The sequence below is a fragment of the Tribolium castaneum genome, chromosome 8 (genome assembly GCF_031307605.1).
Source record: "Tribolium castaneum strain GA2 chromosome 8, icTriCast1.1, whole genome shotgun sequence".
Lineage (NCBI taxonomy): Eukaryota > Metazoa > Arthropoda > Insecta > Coleoptera > Tenebrionidae > Tribolium > Tribolium castaneum.
Window position 1 is genome coordinate 7,645,875 of NC_087401.1, and position 17,482 is coordinate 7,663,356.

The 17,482-nt window shown below is 35.0% G+C and overlaps 1 long non-coding RNA gene and 2 other non-coding genes across 3 annotated transcripts; 1 reads left to right on the plus strand and 2 right to left on the minus strand.

The window, feature by feature from the left end:
- Positions 1–699: 699 nt before the first annotated feature.
- Positions 700–771, minus strand: Mir3855 (microRNA mir-3855). The gene has a single exon (NR_038691.1). It is a non-coding gene; the product is annotated as a microRNA mir-3855 (primary transcript).
- Positions 772–4,486: 3,715 nt separating this feature from the next.
- On the plus strand, positions 4,487–10,604 carry LOC135266935 (uncharacterized). Its single transcript, XR_010335155.1, has 3 exons — positions 4,487–4,880; positions 5,359–10,046; positions 10,373–10,604. It is a non-coding gene; the product is annotated as an uncharacterized LOC135266935 (long non-coding RNA).
- Positions 10,605–14,815: 4,211 nt separating this feature from the next.
- On the minus strand, positions 14,816–14,973 carry Mir11632 (microRNA mir-11632). The gene has a single exon (NR_161872.1). It is a non-coding gene; the product is annotated as a microRNA mir-11632 (primary transcript).
- Positions 14,974–17,482: the final 2,509 nt, after the last annotated feature.

Sequence of the window (17,482 nt, forward strand, 5' to 3'; positions counted from 1 at the left end):
AAAATGTTGAAGAAGTACACATTTGTTACCACTGTCATATAGGCGGAAATCGGGTCAGTTTATTATTACCTAATATTCCGTAACAATAAATTGTGTTTCGAAAAGAGGTCTCGGTTGCGATGTCGTTCATAAGTGTAACACTAAAACGTCATCAATACTGTTGACTCAGCTTCTCCAAACATAATAAAAACGCGGAATATTGGAATGCGGAGTTTAGTTCTGCTTAGTGCTGATTAGTCCTGTTACGTCGTCGTTATTTTGATATTATGACCGCCCCACAAATGTAAGTACGAATTTCTTTTCCATCTAATCATTTTTTTGTAAATAAAGTTTTTATACAAAAACACCCACATGACTAATCCCACCCTGTGACACCCCCTTCGGTCAGTATAAGTACGACAGAGTACCCCTTCGGACTGCGCCCGAAAACGCTGCCATGTAACTAGATGACGTCCTTTTACACGCAAAAGACGTGGACGAAGCGTTACAAAACTTCCAAAAAGTGTTCCGAGTTTCTCAGAAACGAGAGATTAACACTAAAATTGAAACGTTTTTAAAGACCTCCGTGACTTTTTTAGGATTTGATATCGTGGACGGAAACACCAATCCCCGTCAAGGAAAGACGAAAGCCATAAAAACAAACATACTCCGCTCCATAATCGGTACATACATCAAATCAGACAGTTCATCGGGTTGACGGGATATTTCCGTCACTTTGCCAAAAATTACGCGTTAATTGCGAAACCTTTAACAAATCTGACGAAAAAAACTACCGCTTCAAATTGGGGCGACAAAGAGGAGACGTTCCGCAAATTACAGACGGCACTTGCGACGCGCCCGACTTCAGCATTATGTTAATATAGAATAAAAATAATTTCCAATAATGTGAAAGCAAGGGGCTAGAAAGTAAAGTTTTCATAGTAATGTAATGGGATAATTGGTTAATTAATTCTTTGGTCTGTTTTTGTTTCCCAGACATATCAATTATTATTCCAAGTACGAGTTATCTTAATGTATAATTGGGGCGCATTTGGTCGTCTGCAACCCACCCTGTCAATGCTGCGCTTATCAGTGTTAGTTAAAATGATTTTTTAACTTAGTGGTGTACATTTTTACGGGAAAGTTTAAGAATTCAGTTTTTGTATGGAAATCTGGAATTAGTCTTAGCCTAGCCCTTGCTAAAAAACACAAATAAATCTGTGGTGTTATATCTGAGTATTATTTCTATCAATTAACGAACCGATTTCAACAATTATTGTTTAACACCCATCTAGAGACAAGTTCACACCGACGCTAGGGCATTAAGTCTGGTCGGAATTTTATTACAAAAACAATCTGACAAAAAACTACATCCAGTGGCGTACTACAAGTTGTCTAAAATAAAAGAGGCTCTGACTAGCGGCTTCGCAGTGCATAAAATAAGGTTGGAGATAAGGTGCATCTTGCAGCCTTTCTCATTTCAGACAACCTGTACAGTCGGCACTGAGCAAAAATATCCTTCATACGAGGTCTATACGCTAGCCGTCGTGGAAAGCTTAAAGAAATGATATCTTACTTCTCGGTATAAAATTTACCGTCGTCACCGATTGCAATGCGCTACGTACGACGAGTGTCAAAAAAAACATATAAATCCGCGAATTGCCTGTCAATCTGGAGAAATCGGCGAAGTACTTCACATCGAAGAGGTAGGTTGGGCCTTATCAGGGCAATTAGCAGACGACCAAATCTTGTCGCGACCGCCGACAAATGACGAAGAACGCAAAATTTATAAAAACCACGCCCTACTCGATAGACACGTTTATCGCATTACCGTGCGGGGAATTCAATAGGTCGTTCCTGGAGGGATGAAACAGCAGATGGTGCGAGCCGCACACGAGATTTTGGCCACTTTGCGGTGGAAAAGACATTGTCTCGGCTGTGCAAGCATTATTGGTCCCCAGGATGCGCAAGTACGTATATACCTAGAGCAATACATCGCTTGCTGCATCGCGTGCTTGTATGTGCATTTGGCAGAAAAGAAGAGTTTGCTAACCCCATCAAGAAGACCGCGGAACCGCTAAACGTGTTCCATGTCGATCATTTGGGACTATTCCCCAAAAGTCGTCGAGGTCACACGCACATCATCACCGGAATTGACGCATTTACAAAATTCCTTTTCCTCCATGCGGTCAAATCAACCAAGGTAAATACGTAATCGAATTTTCGTGATATTTTCGCCACGTATGGCAAGTCGAAGATTTTAATATAAATCAGAGAAGCTGTTTTACTTCCAAACGCTTCAAACAATTTTGCCAACAAAATGATATTCGTCACGTGATGAACGCAGTCGCGACGCCAAGGGCGAACGGCCAAGTTGATTGCTTGAACCGGACGATTTTAGCGGCCCTTTTATCCTTGACCCTTGAGGAGGAACGTTGGGACGAGCACATTAGGAGTGTGCAGTTTGCGATTAATAACGTTGCAAATAAATCCACCCAGAAAACACCATCCCAATTGTTGCTAGGATATGTACCGTGTAATGGGACTGACGTTGTACTTCGCGATGAAATCGCCCAAGTGCCTTCCGTTGTAGAGGATTTAATAACTACACGAAAGGAAGTACTCGCAAAAATGTCGCAGGCACAGAACAGTCATAAAAAGAATTTTGACAAGCGACAAAAACGACCACGACGCTACAAACAAGACGACCTAGTGTTGGTGGAAAATAAGGTCGCTTTAAACAAAAGTACCAGTCGAAAATTAATACCCCCTTACAGCGGGCCCGGTGGTGGTAAAAACGGCATTACCGAATGATTGTTACGTCCTAACTAATATGGAAAAATCACACAGAACTTCAAAAAAGAGTAATTACGAACGTGTAATCGTCGATAGGATGCCTCCATGGCGCGTGCCAGGAAGAGTGTCAGATGACATTGGCAACGAAAGTGGAGAAAGCGAGATTGTCCCATCTGACGAGGACACGGTGACAGTGTCATCTTGGGGCAAGGTGAATTTCAAGATGGCCGAAGTTGTAAAAGAAATTTTGAGCGACCATTTTTTTTTCATTTAATTTCAGTTCTTTTTCTACATTTGGTGATAATAGTTTGGCATGTAAATAATTAGAGTAATTATTAGTCAGTACACATAAACATTTAAGCCTAATTTATTAGCTAGCCAGAGTGACAAGCAGACCACCCCAAGTCGACCGTGGAAAGACGCCTTCGAATATGCAATTTTGCATGAGTTTTTAATCTTCACCCACAATTTAGAGAGGTAGTGTGACCTAGAGTCAGTTCAGAGTTAAAGTGATTTAACTTAATTGTTTAACTGAATCAAGGTGAGTTATCACTGAGTAATCCCAGTTTGTTAGTGTGCGGTTTTCCAATCCAGTAATACGTATAGATTTATGATAATTACCATATCAACAGTAGGGTAAGTCGTTTAATCATTATATTAATTGCTATGATGTTGATATTTATTATTGTTGATAACGTTTATCAACAGAAACATGCACATTCATCAGTTGATGGTACTTAATTAAATTTGTTGGTATTAAATTTGAAATTTGATGAGATTGACGTTGAATTGAAAGTTGACGAATTATGAGTAAGATTAAGTTGAGCCCCGACATGTCGAGGCCGGTATTTCAGTTGACGGTTAAAATAAAAGTATTTCTGGTTACCAATTTATTTCTTGGTTTGGCGTATTTTAGTGCTTGGTTAACTCAAGATTAAAATCTTTACCGAAGAAAATGTGTGTGGTTACCAACTTTTTTCAGGGTTAGTCATACTCAAGCACAGTGACTTTGTTTTTCTAAACTAATTTTTTTCCGAGATTTTACGCCGTTTTCACTTTATGCGACTCGTTCTTGCCCTTATTTTAATGGCAGGGTAATTATGTCTTAAGCATGAATGCTGTAGATGTCTATTGCATTTTAAGGAACAATAGAAAAATCACCAAGAAATCAAAAACAGGTTCATACTTTTCAACGCCAACAACGCCTGCGCATTTAAAATTTAAAATTAATGCAAAGCGTCAAGCGGAAGTACTTTCTTTTTTTCAAAACGCTCAAGAACCGATACATCTTCCACGAATCCCAAGAATGTTTTCAAAGAGGCCTCTCCGTCGTACGTAGGGAATTAATTGAGATGCCATAGCGGCCGTTCCCAATTGTCTTTGAGGGTTCTGATTTTTATCCCCTCCTTGAGGTCTAGCCTGATTGTCCGGCATTTTTAACAATTGTTGTAATAGTGACTGCTTTTCTTTGATGTTAAAATATAAAATACCGAAGAGCGTACTTTTATGAATTTAATAATTACTTTATCAAATTCTTTCCCTTTTTTATCGACTTTAAAAATCTATAAAAGAAACGAGGGTATGCATAAAAATTGTGCTAACACCCTACTCTCGAGACTTACCTGCCGTCAATTTTGACAACAAATTGAAATTTTTATACACATAAGTAGAAGAAATTTTGTTTTTAGTATTTTAAAATCGCTACAACCAAGGCTCCGCAATGTGTATTTGGAAGTGAAGTCCGCGAGACTTCACATTCTAATGTACATAAACATTGACGTTGCCATATCGGCTATGTTTACATGTTGGTATGTTACTGCATAGTGAGCTGAAGCGGTAAGAGTGTTCGTGGATTTCCGGATATGCGATGCACTAAGTAACAATCCGACAACGCTGCATTACCAATATTGCCAGTGAACATCCAGTGAAGGATAATGGCGGCCGTTTGTTTACAATAGTGAAGTAGGCGAATTTGAGCGTAATTTGTGGTGAAAGTGAGTTTATAGTGACTAAAAAATATATACTGATTGTAACAGAACAATGCCACGGCAGTGTTTCGTTTGTAAAATAGTTAGTAACACGAGTTTGAATTTATCATTCCACAGGTGAGTACTTGTAGGTCAGTGGTGTAGGTATTTGTTTTATAAAGGGCTATTCAATTTGACAAATTAGTCGTTCTATACAAAATTTGTCTAAAAGCTACAGTTTAACATGTATGGTCCGTTTCAAACCTTTAGCAACAAATATCAATTTTCAGAATTAATTTTCTCTTTGAAATGGTGGGTTTTCTTGTCTCAAAGAAAATGTTTTCCTACAACTCTTTTTGAACAACTGAATAATAAATCATGTAAATATTAAAACATATCTTTAAAACAAAGTTAACGGGTTTGCTTTTCTTACAAACATATATTAATGTATGCGTTTTTTGCAAAGTTTACGAGCTGCTGCATCTTAGTAAGAATAATTTTTTTTTTAGTTTTTTAATGATTAGTAATGCCACTAATATCCATTCTCAAAATTTTTAAACAAAAATATTTAGTTACTGTTACTGAAATAACAATGTACAAAAAAATTTATTTATAGGATACCAGTTGACCCAAGTATTAGAAGAATCTGGTTCTCGAGTGTTGGTTTACCTTTTAATGCTGAGGAAACTGCTCCTAAACACGCGTTAATTTGCGCAAATCATTTTCTAGAGACAGATTTTGAGTATCTGGGCGTCACTAAAAAGAAAGTATTGAAAAAGGGAGCAATTCCAATTGATACCACTGACAAAGATTTAAGTAGTTCTGATTCGACAAGCGTAGAAACGTCAGTAACATCTCCTAAATCACATAAAAGAAGTTACGATGAAGCTGGTCTTTCAACTCTCAAGTCATCTAGCAGCAGCACCCTGACCGCAAGTGAAGCTGAGGACGAACTCCGTAAAGAATCTAATCTCCTTCAACATAAGAATTCAAGTGAATCTTTGGGGGTACGGTCTCTTCCTTCCTCTGGAACATTAACAGCTTCTGAGACTAAACGATTAGTTAGTCAGGAGGTACATAAAGACTCTGATCTTTCTCAACAAAAGGATTCAAGTGAATCCTTGGGGGTACGGTCTCTTCCTTCCTCTTCAACTTTAACAGCTTCTGAGACTGAAAGATTACTTACTAAGCAAGTACGTGTCGTTACGACAAGTGAAACCAAAAAAAGAAGAAGATTTAGTGTGGGATTTCTGAGTAGCTCAGATTTTTCAACACCAAGAAAAGCAAAACGACATTTTCGAATAATGAAAAGTAAATTGCAATGTCAAAATAAAAAAGTTAAAGTGTTGCAACAGTCTGTGCGAAGATTACGGTTACGAGTAAATTCCTTAAAATCGCTTGTAGATGTTTTAAAGGAAAAACGCTTGATTACTGAAAACGCTGAATCTACTATTATGTCATCGTTGCCTTCAACTGCTGCGGATATTTTTAGACGAATGTTGAAAGGGCCTACAAAACAGAAATATACACCAGCGTTAAGATCCTTTGCTCTTACGCTTAGCTTTTATTCACCGAAAGCATACAACTTTGTTCGACAGACTTTTAATCGATCTTTACCGCATCTTAACACTATCTCAAAGTGGTATCAGTCAGTGGATGGATCCCCAGGGTGGACAAAAGAAGCGTTAAATGCTTTAAAAATAAAAACGAAAGATGTCGAATGTAAGAACAATAAAATAGTCTGTAACCTTGTGCTCGACGAAATGTCGATCAGAAAACAAATAGAATGGACTGGAAAAAAATTTACGGGATATGTTGATATTGGTACAAATATTAGTGCTGATACACTTCCAGAAGCAAAAGAAGTTCTGGTTTTTATGCTTGTAAACGTAAATGGGACATGGAAAATACCCATTGGATATTTTCTTCTAAATGGTTTATGTGCCAGTGAAAAAGCTTCGCTTGTCAAGTCATGTCTTCAGTTTGTACATGAAAGTGGCGTTACTGTATTATCAGTTACGTTTGATGGAGCCCCAGCGAATTTTCAGATGGTTCAAATTTTGGGAGCAGATTTTGCGGAATTCAATTCACTTAAAACGTCGTTTCAACATCCTATCACAGATGATTTAATTTTCATATTTCCAGATGCTTGTCATATGCTGAAGCTTGTAAGAAATTGTTTGGCAACATATTCATTAATTACTGATGGCGATGGTGGTAAAATTGAATGGAAATTTCTGGAAAAACTTGTTGAGTTACAGTGTGAAGAAGGTTTACATGCCGGGACAAAAATAAGAACTCGTCACATTAAATTCGCAAAAGAAAAAATGAAAGTGAGACTTGCTGCCCAAACCTTGAGCAAGAGTGTGTCTGATGCTTTATTATTTTTAAAAGAAAGCGGGAAAACTGATTTTATAGGTGCAGCTGCAACAGCGAAGTTTATTAAAATTTTTAATGATTTATTTGATATGTTTAACTCAAAAAATAGACTAGCTAAATATTTTTATAAAAAGCCGCTTTCACCTGTTACCAAAAACGAGTTTTTTAGGTATTTAATTGAGATTAAGGAATATATAAAGCAGTTAAAAATAAATAACAGAGCAATTTTAAATTCTGGTCGGAAGACAGGTTTTTTAGGCTTTATGATTTGTATAGAAAGTCTTATCCAGTATTATGAACACTATGTAGAAGAAAAAGGCTTTTTGAAATATATTTCAACCTACAAGCTGTCACAAGACCACTTGGAATTATTTTTTGGGGCTATCCGCAGTAAAGGAGGGTTTAACAATAATCCCACTGCTAGACAATTTGAGGCCGCATATAAACGATTAATTGTCCATCACGAAATTAAAAGTGGCGACACGGGCAACGTCATAAATTTAGATTCAACAACAATTTTAAACTGCAGTAGTAGAGGTGTTACCACAAATGCAAGTGGGGAAGAAAACATTGTTTCATTTGAAGAAGAGTTAAAATATATGGACGAATTTGATTTCCAATCCCAATCTTCGTCTTGGGATTTAACGGATTATGTTTTAGATGTGGTGTCGTATATCTCCGGATTTGTTGTAAAGTCTCTTAACAAATCTGTAACTTGTATGCAGTGTCTGCGGTTGTTGGAAGGTGATAGGACATTTTCTAAACTGCAGCAGCAGAAAGAGTACCGACATCTTTACAGGGCGTCGCAAATGGTAGTCAGCGTTTGCCAAAATGCGGAAAAATATTTCCGATATTTTCACAAAACAACTGGGATTTTTAACAAAAATATTGAAAATTTACCTCAAATCTTAATTGTTAATACTATGCGTAATCTACCGTCGTCGGTCATGGATGTCTTCGGAGATCATTTATATGATGACGATCCTTTGGATAACCACTTCCATAAATTAGTAAAATTAATATTAAAAGGTTATTTTAAATTACGTATTCATCACGAAGCTAGAAAAAGTGTTGATAAAATAGATAGAATAAGAACCAGTCTTAATAAGACAATTCTGTTTAAAAACCAGTAAACAATGCTTGTTTTTTATCTTATTTTCATTGATTTTCTATTAGAAGGTGCTTAAACCTGACTCAGTTAGTAGGGACAATTTTTTACAGGGTATTTTTTAACGGGCCACCGTGGATATCTCATAAATAAACAAAAAAATAGAACATCCCGAGACTGGTTAACTTTTATTTACAGGAGGACACCTACCCTCTTAGTGTACTTTTAATATATTTACCACCAACCACAAGTCCAAGTACAATCTCAGCTCGGTTCAAGCGTTGGTGTTGTTTACTGGGTTACTATGTCATTTCTACAAAAGCATACTCCTCCCAATTGGGACTCAGTAGAAGTAGCTGATTTTCCGGAGACTGCTGTTTGGATCAGATGGTGTCACGGCTGGTTTTATTCTTTCATTCCTTTATCCTTACGTAACTGGTGTTTTGCCCTTACATGTTTTTTAACGCTTAATTTTATTTCTCATATAACTTCATATATTGAGTTTTTACCGCATAAAAACTTATGGTCCATATATTCGCATATAATATAATTATTTATATTTTATATTTTGTGCAGTTCTTCTTGCGCAAGCGTAAATGTTTTTATCCACAATCACATTGTAACTGGAGTTTTATCCACACTTATGAAGCATAGAAACTGACCTATTATCCACTAGTGGAATAAAGTAACTTCATTCCACTTTTGCCACTAGTAATTATGACTACCAGACAAAGCTGCAAAGTTTCATTTTACGAATACAAACATTTTTAATATAACTTTGATTAACTCAAAATTAATTAATTTTGTTAATGTGGTGATTGTGGATAAAACGTTGTATTGCATTGTGTTTTAGTCGCATTTTATCCACTTAAGAATATTAAACACTCGGGCTGACGCTCTCAAATATTCTTGCGTGGATAAAATGTTTTCTACAACACTTTTCTTTTTGCCTTTGCCTACTCTTGTTTTGATAAAAATATACTTACGGATAAGCATCGACGTTTAACGATGGAACATTTAAATCAATTAGTTTTACTTTATTGTAATCGTGAAAATTTATTCTGTTGTTCCCTGTTCTAAATTATTATTATTCTATATTCTAAGTTATTTATTATTTTATTAACATTATTAGCGCATAAAAATCCCATTCTCCTGTCACTTAAACTTCACTGGTTCTTAAGATCATGGAAAACCTATTCTACGATCAAATGATAAATTTCCTAGATCCTCAGCTTATTATTCCGAGTCAACTGCACGGATTTGTGTCTTTTAAGTCAATTGTTTCTAACTTACTATCGATTTTGGGATTTTACAATTTTTTGTTTATTTGCTGGGATACTCGTAATTGCTCGTTTAAAATAACACTCTGTATGTATGGATTATACATGTCTTTTTTACAAGAATAAAATAATTACAGTTTTATGTTTGTTTTCTTTTAACTTCATAAAATTTTTCCCACTAAAATACTCTATGAAGTATGAACCCCTTTTGGCAATTAAATATGCTACGCCACTGCCTTTTGCACCTGCGATGGAGGAAAACATTGTCCCCTCTTGGTCCCGCATTCCCCTCTCCCGGCGTTAATCGGCTTCACAACACGCTACAGTGAAAGTGCTGCGATGCTGTCTCCTCTTTATCTTACCTCCATGGCTACAACCAATATTTTAGAAATTAAATCACTTCTCCCGCCACGTTTTGATCAATGTTGTTGAGTAACAGGGTCAGCTATATTGTTAACAGAAGCGCGCCTATATGAGGAAATTTATGTCAAACTTTGTGCTAATTTGTGATTGACATCTGTTGAAGTCAAGTAATGGGTAAGTTGCTTAAAAATCTTTTTTATATATTTGACTGGGAACAAAAAATTATTATTTTTTTAATTATTATTAAAAATAATCATCATGGTAATCATGGTAATAATCATGGTATCGGCAAATTTTCTCTCTCCACGAATTTGAACCAATATTGTTTTGACTTGGTTTTGTTTATGCTCTACTTTCGGCTAGTTAGTACCGCTTTTGATAAATATTTGTCTTTTCCTATTCCTGCAGTTAAAATAATTTCTTTTTTAACTTTATTGTTATTTGGAACAAAAAAAAAGAATTTACGTTTAATTAATACTATTTCTTTTATTATTTCCAAGATATGTTGTGTAATGTTTGATGATAACCTTAATGCTCATTGTGCGGCTCTGGTGGGAGAGCGTTGTGCCACCACAACTCTGGGCCACCCGGCCGATGGGGATAGAGCGGGCCCCATAGGATCTACCCCGGTCACCCCCAGGATCACGAGTACGCCAACAAGGCAGCGAGAGCTTTTAGGGCAAGTGTGAAAGATGGGAAATATGTGTTGAAGATGAAGGCCGATTGTCTGGATTTTTAGAAAATAAGTTAGTCTGTAAGTTGCTTTTGTAGAATAAAGTGAATAAAAGGGTCCTGTTGAGAGAACCGTCGTTTAATTAACCTAATCCTGACATAACAAGTTATAAACTATAACAAATACTTCATTCAACTTCTCTTAATACCGCGATTTAAAATTAATTTTCACTTGATTATACCGAAATATGGAATTCCTCTCTGGTACAAGAAATTTCTTCGAATAATTTCTTCAACGGTATTCGATTTGATAAAGCAAAAATAATCTCAACCCAACTAGGCCTCTTTTCCCAAGACTTACTGTCTTAACAAGTGGTTGCTTTGCTCGGCGTTTTTTTTTTTTTTTTTTTTCATCGAGCATTACCGGCCAACAAGGAGAGAACATTTTCTACGTTCTTGGAAGATAACATCGTTGTTACAAATAATCTAGAAGTGTGAGACCTTGAAGTCCCTGTTTTAAAGATATACATTTTGGTTTCTACAAAAAAATTCGACTTCATAATTCATCAATAGTTTTATTTTCTAATTTCTCGTTCCGCTATAATTCGCTGGAGCCAACCCTACCCACACGTTTTTCAATTCGATCGGACGAGATTCTTTGTTATAGAATTTTCTTAATCTGCGTATCAAATTTACTTTTGAATTAATTATCTTAAATAATTACCCGATTTTCGCGGTTTTAGTCAACAAATTATTTTCACAAAATAGCAGCCCTACATTTTAGCTATTTTATTTCTTTGTTTAATTGTGACGAAAAAAAAAATGGAAATAAATATTGGTTGTACCGTGCAATTTTTTTAAATGCGTAATACTGTGAGAATCTTATGGTTTCGTCGCCTTCAATCAAGAGGCGAAGCGATGCGCCTTTGGAACCTGATCGCTAGAATTTTTCATTTTTTTCAATTACGTGTTATTTATGGGGACAAATTTTTATCTAGGTTTTGATCATCAGTTATGTCTACGTTTTAGATTTGAGAAAAAAAATTCACATGAACTTTTTCGTAATGAAACCCAAACTCGTTTATGGTTGGTCGTACTAGAAAGAAAACTTCATAGGACTTTGTAGGAAATTTTATCAGCTTAATTTTGATAAGAAGATAAACACTGATTGGAGTGATCGTTTCCGATATAAAAGTAAAAAATCAAGTCATTTTCAACCCCCTCCCCATCCTCGAAGTCAGCCCCCACCCTCGGAGACTTTTAATGTATGTTTACCCAAATCTAAAAAAAGTGTCCAAAACAAATTCCAACTCTAGGAGTTTTTTTCCACCGATCGCCTTATTTTTGTGTAATTTTGAAATCCTATGTTGCGAGGTCAACCATCTTTGGAGAGGGGTTACAGTCAGGAAAATTAACTCTGGGATTTCATTTTCACAAAATATTAGGAAAAATGATTACATGAATTATTTCTGATTCAAAACATAAAACGAGACAGGTAGCAATAAATTGCCACCAGTGGGGGTTGTGACCTAAATAAAACCTTCACAACGACGAGCTGGACACTGCATATGCAGCAGCTCATCCATAACGCTCGCCGAAGAAGGTAACCAGCACCAGCAGAACAGCTACTACTCCTCGGGCAAATGCCTCGCCAGGCGCTGAATTTACCTGCCGGTGCTCCAATGAGTCTCGGTTAAAGAAGGAACAAACCACATCATCCATCAGACAAGCTGGGGTTTCGTCCGTTTTGAGGCTCATCAGGACAGCGCAGTCTAACGAATGGTGTGGGTTTCAAAAACTCTTAAACGACTCGGCCGACGATGACGAGACAGATGTCTAATTCACCTATTGGTCGGTCATCCACGAAAATTGTCATAATGCAAGCCTTGTCTAATTCCAACTGATATTAATTGTTAACGTTAAGGACCGGTTTATAATACAAGCGTCATTAATTTAATACGCAATTAAATGCGTAATTAACTGATCACGTCACAAAATTGAATAAATGTGATTGGTTTATTCGCGTTGTTAACTTTTAACAACGAATTAAATTTTAACAAAGCTCTCTATAAACCGGCACTTAGTCTTCAGCTTGATAAATTGTGATGATAATCAGCCTTTTCATACAAGTTAAAAAATAAAAAATAATTTATAAATAGCCTACTCTATTTATATTTTTTTTTCAAATGATCGTATAGGTACTCTGAACAAATTAGGAACAATATTTCACAACCTTCAATCAGAATCTTCCAAGAAAATCATGTAAGTTAAAATACTCCAGTCGAAAGCGCAATCCATTATTTTAGTGTTTAGTTAAGATTGAAAATCGATTTTCGTACACGGTAAATGCACCCTCTGGAGTCCCGCAGAGATCGATTTTGGGTCCGTTGCTATTTTAGATATTTATTAATGATATTGGAGACAATCTTATATACAGTTATCGTCTCTTTGCTGATGATTTGAAAGTCTGTAATAAATACACAAATGATATGCTTAACTTGCAGAGTGATTTGCGCCGTTTGAATGAGTGGTGTAAAGAAAACAACATGTGTCTCAATGTTAGCAAATGTCAGGCAATGTGTTTCAGTCGTAAGTAAAATCGTACCAAAAACCATTTATTCTTTAAATAATTGCCAACTGCCTATAACGTTAGAGGTTAAAGAGTTAAGCATTATCTTAGATACCAAATCATTCGTGCCGTACTACGACAACCTGGGGTGTAGAGCTAATAACATTTAGGGTTGTATCGTACGATATAGTCGTGACTTTAGAAATATCGAGACTAGAAGAAGTTGGTGAGGTCAGAATACAGGTCTGTTATCTGGACACTGGACAACCTTTTGCCAGGTCCACATAGACAGGTTAGAGACGGTCCAACGGAAATTTTTTTACTAAATCAAACGGAAGCTTTCTTTTCCGTTGGCACAGACTGTCTCTCCTCGTTGGAAATTAAGCGTCAATATTACCAGCTGTTTTATGTACAAATTATTGTTCAATTTAGTCGACAGTACAGAGCTAGTAAATTTACAATCTTTAAATGTTCCTTCCTACTCAACGAGGAGGTTACCAATGTTCACACTTTAAAATCATAAAACTAAACTAATTTGTTGTGTTCTCCATTCGTAAACATTTTATCAACTTGTATTTTTATGCGGGGTTGATTGATTTCTTTAAATTTCCGTCTTATGCTCCTTTCGTAAACATGCAAAATTTGCATTGCAATGTTAATGTTACCTTGTGTTATTATTACTATTTATTGTAAAAGGTTTTTTTATACCATTAAATACATTATTAAATTCCTTCAAGTACTATTTACTTCAATATTGTTCATAGTAGTGACCCATTTTTTTTTCCAGTAAATAAATTAATTTTTTTATTTCACAACCGAATGATACTCGTATGTACTCAAAAAACATTCTTCAGGACAGAAAATTTTTAAATGAATGAAAAGGATGCCATTTGGAGGACTCAAAAATACAGTCAACACATTTCCAATAAGTAGGTAAATGGATAATGCACTAAATTTGTTTAATCCACCTCGAAGATATACATAGTTATTTATGATGATTATTATTTAAATTGTTATTATTTTAAAAAGATTTATTGCGGAGGTAAAAACCCCAGTCGCAATTACGTGCAGCAGTGTTAAAACCACAGTTTTTAAGTTTAAAAAATTTTAAAAAAATATCAAAAAATCTAAACCTAAAAAATGTTTGAAAAACATTTTTAATTAATTTTCAAATTATCGATTCTATTTATCCCAGTAAACAAAAAAGGTTTACTTTATTTTTTGTTGAACTATTTTTTTTACTGTCATGTTAAATGGAGGATGTTGATGTGTACCAAGTATAAATATGGAGCTTAGTCAAAATAATGGCAATCTTGGTATGTACCACTTTAAATTTAAAAGTTTATATCACCGTGTCTTATTTTCCTACACATTTTGGAGTCGAGAAGAAAACACAAATTTTGATAAATACAAGAGTCATCCGACCAGAAAGAGAATTTGTAACGACATACCTAGATCCTAATATGAAAGTTTTGTTGTTGTAGTGCATTTCATTTTTTTCATTAATAAAGAAATGCCCCATTTCAGACTCCATTCAAATACAGTGTCCAATCTCGCATGCAGATTTTTTCCATTTGACTACCAAAGATTTTTATAACGTATAATTGGCATACGATAACAAGTTCCAAGAGAAAACAACAGATCATTAGTGTAAAGAAAATAGATCTGAGCCTTGTTAAAAGCTTGGATTGTGAAATTTTTTTATCTTTCACCGCAAAACTTTGATTGGTTAAAAAACTTTTTACCCATGACAACAGGGGGTCTGATAAACCACTTAATTTTGAGTTATTTATTAAAAAACCTGCGGGGAACCTTATTAAAATCCTTACTAAAATCAAAGTATAGCATGTTTAGAGAATTTCTAATGTCTAACACCTTTATCCATTCATTTGTAGAGCACAACATACGACCTTCCAGGGTAAATCCGCGCTGCCTTTCCGAAACAATTTATTTGTTTCACAACTCATTTATTAGTTCGTTTACAAATAGCTTTTTCCATAAGCTCACAGCTAATCGATGATAGACTTTATTAGTCTGTATAATTGGCCAGATCTAGCTTGTCTCCTGATTTATATTCGTACAAAGGCGTAACTTTCGCCTGAAGCCATTTTGTGAAACACCTGTCTTAAAAGACGATGTCATTTTTTTATAGTGGCAATGATGAAGATGTAGCGTATTTTTTTAAGAGTTTAGCTGTAATATGATCTGGGCCAGGTGCTGTATCAATAGGTAAACGACTAATGAGTTTTTAAAGTTTTCAAGTTCGTTTACTTATTTTTATTTATTTTTCGAAAAAATTAACACTGGAAAGTTTAGAGTGGCCATTATACTGAGTGAAAAAAGGTGCATTATTGAATAATGCGTTATTAAAAGATTTTGAAAAGGTTACCGCAAGAGTATTAGCGGTTTCTCGGTGAACCATCAAAGTTGTAAACTAGCGATACCGACACTCTGCTGGCTATTAGCATAGAAAGCTTTGCGTTTATTTGATAAAGCATTTTCGCAATCACATTTTGCAAGTTTTAATCCATTTGTTAGCTGGTTTGACGAGAAAAAAGTTGTTTTCAGTTGGACATTGCTTATATTTTATGTCTTTTATGTCCTAATTATTTTATCAAAAAAAAAACTTTGGTAATCCACGGTTTCTTTACATTTTGTTTCTTTGTAGCAATGCTAGAGTGTAAATTTGTATATGAATGGTGTCTGTTCAGGAACATCACTAACTAATCCATTGATTGAGAAGAGCAGGCATTAAGTTTTTTGTTTAAAGAATTGTTAGTTAATACCCAATGAGTTTGTATTCTATAATATTTATTTTCGAAGTAGAGTAAAAACTTGAGTATTGAAATTTACAGTGACATGACCTGGGATGTCGTTACTTATTCATGAAACTAAATTTGTGACAGATAATAATAATAATAACATTAATAACAAATTCAGTAATGGATGACCTTTAAAACTTTGTCGGATCTGACTGTATTTGGCAAATGTTTTCAATAAATAAAATTTAAAAATTCGAGTTTGGAAATTGTGTTAGCTGTATGTAATTGTTAAGATCACTTTATATGTTAGTAAAATTACAAGTCTCGCTCTATAGGTAATCTAATAGTTAGTTTTTTTTTAAAGATATATAGTTATGCGGTGGCACAAAAACCAAGAGCAAAATTCAACTAATCATTTTGAAATTAACAAAAAAGTGAAATCATAGGGTAAGGCTTAAGCATAAGGCTTTGTTGTTGTATTGTGTTGTATGCACTTAAGTTGTTCTCAAACAGTTGTTTATGTTTACAGGATGCTCAAAAACCGGTACAGCAACAGTGGTTATGTTGTAAAGAAATACCTACTTCCATAAAAAGTAAAACAGTAAAAAAAATCTAGAGGGACATTTTTTTAACTCTTAACATAGCCCTATGTTCAATCTGAAAAAAATCATATCAAAGCATTGATCTAATTAATTTACGTTACCAATGATAAGTAAAGGTAATTACCTTCAAATTGGTTCAAATAACTCGACATCAAATAATTAAGTGATTTTTGTATATTTGTTAAAGTAATTAATTTATCATTCCTTATATGTTACTACAGACTGATCCAGAAAGTCTGTCGGCAACAGCTTTAAAAGTATTTTTGCTCGTAATTTGCAACACTGCCACCGAATTCGATTTCTCTTGACAATTACTTGACATACAACCCTACAAGATTGTTAAATTGTTATTAACTGGAAGCGTACTCCATTGATATTCTTTAAAATTTACATCCAGTGTTGCCAACAGACTCGTATTTCTGGATCAGTCTTGTATTACCTAGTCATTAATAAATTTCTAAAAAAAATATTTTTCTTTACTTGAATAATCTTGGAAGATTTAATTGACAGGTTAAGATTTTTGACAGCGCGTAGAATAATTCGTTGCATAGCAACATTCGCAATGTGTTAATCTGTGTTTTTTCAGGTTGAACTTATTGAATAATGGGTTTGTTCAGAGAAAAAATATATATCTGTATGTAGGTTATTAAAGTTAGTGATAACAAATTTTAAACAGATGATATGTGGCAAAGTTGTCTACAAAGGACTAGGCACACTTCTTATGGGAATTTAAGGACCACTCAAATTGGATAATTTTTATATCAATCGAGGCATCTCAAAAAGCTGATCAAATCATATCATTGCACCAAACGTGTAGCTTGATTAGGAACGCCAGAAATCGCGATTGAATTTAAATTAGTCCTATTGTTGGAGATATTAACTCCTGTCCGCTAAAATCCCTATTTCCATAAAAGTGTCTGTTCCCTATACCTGACCCCCAATCCAGTAATTGTAGTAATACCGCAGTGTTGTAAATCTCGAAGATTTACAAGCTCTTTGTACTCA